This window comes from Panthera onca, chromosome B4, assembly GCF_046562875.1.
Source record: "Panthera onca isolate mPanOnc1 chromosome B4, mPanOnc1 haplotype 2, whole genome shotgun sequence".
NCBI lineage: Eukaryota > Metazoa > Chordata > Mammalia > Carnivora > Felidae > Panthera > Panthera onca.
This window is the reverse complement of record NC_138345.1, coordinates 104,706,018-104,712,017: the sequence shown is the minus strand read 5'-3', so window position 1 is coordinate 104,712,017 and position 6,000 is coordinate 104,706,018.

Genomic DNA, 6,000 nt, shown 5'->3' with positions numbered 1-6,000 from the left:
ATATATATATATACATATATATATACACACAACATATACAAGATATATTAAATATGGGAGCAGGATACAAAGGTCTTTGCTGAGCAAGAGACCACACTTTAATAACTATAGACCTAGAGTATTTTCTGCTTCCTACCCAGAATCTGTAATAAAATAAGCCTTGTCCCTGAATGTGTCAAATAATCCAGGCTAGTCACAATTGTTTCTCAAAAGTCCGATAACTCAATTAATTAAGTGTTGCATCCCAAATGAAGACTATTAACTGGATTTGCAAAAGAGGTATATTAAGAGGTGTTAGTACAGCTTTAATAATAAGTGAGGTATGCTAGATCGGTTTATGTTGAATATGTATTTTTATTCTTTGGTATAAAGACAGTGATGTCATATACTAACATTATCATACTGTAACATACTTTTTCCCTTCTGTCTGCATATCAGTTCAGTACAGACAGGTAATACTTTTGTCACAATAGAATTTATCTATAAATTTGGTTTTGAAAAGAGAAGCTTAAATAGAACTATAAGATTAATCATCTTTTCATATTGTGTATATTAATCTTATTTTTTTCCCTAAGTTTTATTTATTTATTTTGAGAGCGAGAGAGAGAGAGATGGGGAGTGGGGCAGAGAGAGAGGGAGAGAGAATCCCAAGAACCCCCGTGCTGTCAGCACAGAGCCTGATGTAGGGCTTGATCCCACAAACTGTAAAATCATGACCTGAGCCAAAACCAAGAGTCAGACACTTAACAGACTGAGCCTTCCAGGCGCTGCTTTTCTTCTTCTTTTTTTTAAGTTGTATTTATTTGTTTTGAGAGACAGAGAATCTTCTTATTTGAAATTTTAGCTTAATCATCAATCATCTATTTAACTTAGTTTAGCCCAATACTTTTTACATTGAAGATTTTGAAGCCCAGGGGCACCTGGATAGCTCAGTCAGTTAAGTGTCCAACTCTTGATTTCAGTTCAGGTCATAATCTCACAGCTTGTGGGACTGAGCCCTGTGTTGGGGGCTGCACTGACAGCATGGGGCCTGCTTGGGATGCTCTCTCCCTTTATCTCTGGCCCCCTCCAAAATAAATAAATAAACTTTAAAAAAATAAGATTTTGAGGCCCAAAGATGTAAGCATTTAGAGAAAGAGCTGAAGGTACATTCTTTATATTTTCATACCTAGTCCTGTTTTCTTTTCATTACTACTATCAATTCTCTCTGAAGTGTGGGCTTCACTGTGACCTCTTTCATGTATACATGTATTCAAATTAGCAACGGAAAATTTTTGCAATATTAGAAACAAAAGTTTAAAAAATACATTAGTATGAATTACATTGCCAAACCCACACTAATTTTTAATATTTAGCCAGAGATCTAGTTGCTACCAATTTTTAAGTTGTTATTTCAATGCTGTTTAAATATCATATTATGCTATTTTAAGTTCTTTAATTCTTAGAAATAAGTAAGTAATATATTTGGATGCCCTCCAGTATCTCCCTCTGAATTAAACTACCTCACTCTATAATCATGTCATTTAATCAAAAATTAACTTCCTGCCAGAGTGGCTTGTTAAGGATTTGCTAATTCTGACTTTATTCTCTGAAACTTAATTGAACTCAGCGGTCAATAGCTCCTCTCCCCAGGTCTCAGATAACAAAATGCATTTTGGCTTTTTCTTTTTTTCTTCAGATTTATCATTTTACAAACTTCTAAGTTTTTTTTTTCTTTAAAAATACATTCTTAACAATGATTGAAGCAAATGAAAAAGATGAGCCACCATTAATTGATTATTCTTGAGGCTTTGCTATTTTTTAAGTCAATTTAGGATGATTTTTGACCTCCTATAATATGATTTTGTATCTAATTAATATAACAGTCTGAAATTTTTAACACAGTCTAGTCTCTTGGGTAACTCAAAGATGTTTGGTTCAATCTTGTCTCTGTCAACTCTGGTCCATGGAAAGTATCCTTCCCAAGGTGATGCAGGCTACCTTATAATGTACCAGAACACCGTGAACATCTCTCATGGAGTTGTGAAATGCTTTAAAAATTAAGATTGTAATTTAAAGATCTAATCTCATAATTTAGTGAGGTTTGAAAAGATGAAATGTCTCTGCAAAATAGCTTCTGATTCAGAATTTATAAAGTGATTGAAAATTCTCGTAGCTGGGTAATGGTACACAGAATTTACTCTACCAGTGTCCCCAAATTTGCATATGATTAGAATTTTCTGAAATAAAAAGACTTTTAAAAACAAAATGTGAGGGGTGCCTGGGTGGCTCAGTCAGTTAGGCATCTGACTCTTGGTTTCAGCGCAGGTTATGATTTTGCGGTTTGTGAGTTTTTGCCATGCACGTCTGGCAAACCTGACTGTTTTTGCCCTGTGCTGTGAGTCTGCTTGGGATTCTCTCTCTCTCTCTCTCTCTCTCTCTGCCCTTCTCCCCAGCTTATGCTCTCTTGCTCTCTCTCTCTCTCAAATAAGTAACCTTAAAAAAAATGTGAACTGATACTTTTAAGAATTGAGTGGTAAGGTGAGGTGCATAGAGCATAGAGAGAAAAAATATTTAGATATCCTTCTTGTTTAGTGAGAAACAAAGCAAATGTATCTCTACTGTGATTTATTCTGTGCAGCTAGACTATGACTAGGAGAAAATGAGTGAAAAAAGAAGTTGATGTTAGAGTAAGGATAAATTATTTCATTTGGTGTTCATTTTATACAATTATATACATAAAAATACAAATTTTTAGTGTACTTAAATTTTTTGTTATGTAAATCTTTTTCATAAAGTTCAATACAACAAAATTAAATTCAAGAAATAAAATTTAGTTCTTATTGTTGAGCAGCAATTAGTGATGAAAATCACATTCTTGCATATAAAAATAATTGAGTTTCATAGGACAAATGAGAGCAAACCACAAAGTCTGTAAAAAATAATGCTTTAATTCATGATGAAGAAGCAGTTTTAACCTTTTTTGGTTAAGATTGTGTACTGCTACCCAGGAAAAACTGGCATATATATAACTCAAATATTATAATATTCAAGCATTCATGGGACTCCAGGTTAAGATTGCTTTTTTTTAATGTTTATTTATTTTTGAGAAAGAGAGAAGCAGAGCAGGAGTGGGCAAGGGGCAGAGGGAGACACAGAATCTGAAGCAGGCTCCAGGCTCTGAGTTGTCAGCACAGTGCCCGACACCGGGCTTGAACTCCCTCATGAACCATGAGATCATGACCTGAGCTGAAGTCAGAGGCTTAACCACCTGAGCCACCCAGGTGCCCCAGGTTAAGATCCCTTTTAAAAAACCACTTCTGGCACACCTGGGTGGCTCAGTTGGTTTGGAGCAGACACACAAAGAATAGTGACACTGAGGCTTTTCTTTCCAGGAAGCAGCTTTATTTGTGCCAGCATGGGCTCACTGGGCTAAAACGTGAAAGGCTGAGCCCTGAGCACAGCAGATGGTTGCCTTTTGTACAGTTTTTTCTCCTTTGTCTCCCATACATGGTAACATACAGTGTGAATGGGTGGTCTGTGTTACAGAGTCGTGAGGAATGTTGTGCACGTGCACATAGCCAGATTGCCTTCCCTTGTCCTGAGGTTTTCACCCCATTCCTTAGGGAGGGACTCTACCTTAGGGAGGTTAAGGGCCCGACTCTTGGTTTCAGCTCAGGTCATGATCTCACGGTTTGTGGGTTCAAGCCCCATGTCAGGCTCTGTGCTGATGGTGTGGAGCATGCTTGGGATTCTCTCTCTCGCCCTCTCTCTCTGCCCCTCCCCTGCTCACTCTCTCTCTCAAAATAAATAAATAAATAAATAAATAAATTTTTAAAAAAGCATTTCCATTCTAGTCTTATAAGACAAGTTAAAGAACTATGAATATTAGAAATTCCTCATGTTAGAGACAGAAAGCAGCACGAAAATATTATGACAAGAACGTTGGCTTAATATCTTTAAAATTTAAAGACAAGCGAAATTATAAGATAAACACTTTACTAGGTAAATGTGTGATGACTCCAATCTTGTATTTGTTGGAGGAGGTCATCCAGAGGACATGACTGCCAGTTGACCTGCTGGAGCTGGGCACCTGGAGGCTCCTCATGCCCTCCACTTTCCTCCACCATCCCCACTGCCAGAGCCATATTCAAGGACACAGCCTAGAGAGAGCAATGTGTTGTTGAGACTATCCGGACCATATATGTGACTGAACCCAGTTAGCCCCTTTATATAAACATTTATGATTTTTGTTGTGGGATGCAGAGATCTACTCGTCCTGCAGCTGACAGAGACAGGCTGTGTATGTAAGTTCCCTTGCTTATTAAAACTACCACCTACCAATCTGAGTAATTTGCCTCTTTCTTCAATCTCTCCCTGCTCTCCTAGTTTGAGCACCAGTTTCCATTTCACCTGGAAAGCCTTCTCAAGGGTGGGAACAAATGGTAATAAATAATACGGAAAAGAGTACATTCAAACTCAGAAAAGTGTTTATCCTTTGTTCCAAGGCTGGTACTATGATGAAGCAAGCAAGAAGCCTAAGGGGCAAAATATAAAGAAGTACTCACTTTCCGCATCATGCAAGTATAGGGTTGGCACCTGAGAATGAGTGCCTCCTTAAATTTTGACCCCTAGACACTTTGCTTTCCTTGCCTTAGTCCCAGCCCTGCTTTACATTAATCAAAGAAGTTCAAATTACAGCTAGGGTCAGCAGTCTTCCAGATGGTTCTCTATGATCCCCTGCTTATATTTATGGCATTCATAAATATATGGGATTCCGTATGACCAGTAGAATATGTCCGAAGTGACAGTATGTGACATTCTGGCTACTGCTTTGCTCTCTCTTCTGGGAGAAGATCTCAGAAGCCAGCTGCCATTTTGTTAGGCTAAACAAACTGCTAGATGCAGAAGTCCAAGTGTTAAGGAAATGAGGGTTCCTACCAACAGCTGTGAGAATGAGCCATTTTGAAAGCAGATTTTTTAGCCCCAGTCAAGCCTTTCTGTGACCATAGCCTCGCCAACATTTTAATTGCAACCTCGTAAGGAACCCTGAGCCAGAACCATTCAGCCCAACTACTCCTGAATTTCTGACACAGAAACTTTGAGATAATAAATGCTTATTGTTTTCAGCCATTTGTTACACAGCAATAGGTAACTAACAAAAGCAGACTTGAGGCATTTTATCATTTGTACCTAAAGAAAAAGGAATTCTGTGTTGGTAATACAGTCTTATCACAGTGGTTAAGAACACGGACTCTGGAGCCACTGTCTCAGTTTGAATTCTGGATCAGTCATTTATTAGTTGTGTGGCCTTGGAAAAATTACTTATCTGTGTTTTAGCTCTTTAACTGTAAAAGAAAGAAAACAATAGCACCTATACTACAAGATTGATACAAGAATTACAAAAATGAATATATTCAAAGTGTCTACTAAACAATAAGCATTATGAAAGCATGTGCTATGATTATTTCTATTTTTGTTTGTGCTGATTTCTCATATAGATGCATGCATTATAGCTAATAAGTGAAGTACAGCTTTCCTTACATGCAGATGTGTTTCACTAATGCCTTACATAATAATACCTGAGCATAGATATGTATGGCTTCTCAAAGGGTATTTTGTACCTCCAGAAAGGAGAAATGAAGTTTCTCCCACCTTGGTTGTAGATGGGAAGATACTTTTCTGGATTATATAGCCAGGAGAAGTTTCCCCCTATTATTCACATTTTATTTTATGGTTATTTCCTTCTTGCCATTTCAGAGATGCTCCCGGTTGCAGTAGCTGGGTTAAATGTTTGCTTGTCTCCTATAATAAAAGACTCGGAAAGGTTTTGTTGTCCATATATTGCATGCTACAACATGCAGCTTGCACTTCCCCATAAATGAATCTCTTATTCCCTTGCATTGTATTTTTGTGTGTGTGTGACCTACATGCATTCTTCTCTTTAAAGAAATGTTCTTACTGCTCTGCAGACATCATCTAGCCTGAGCTGGAGGTTACCATGGTGATATGGCCATACAG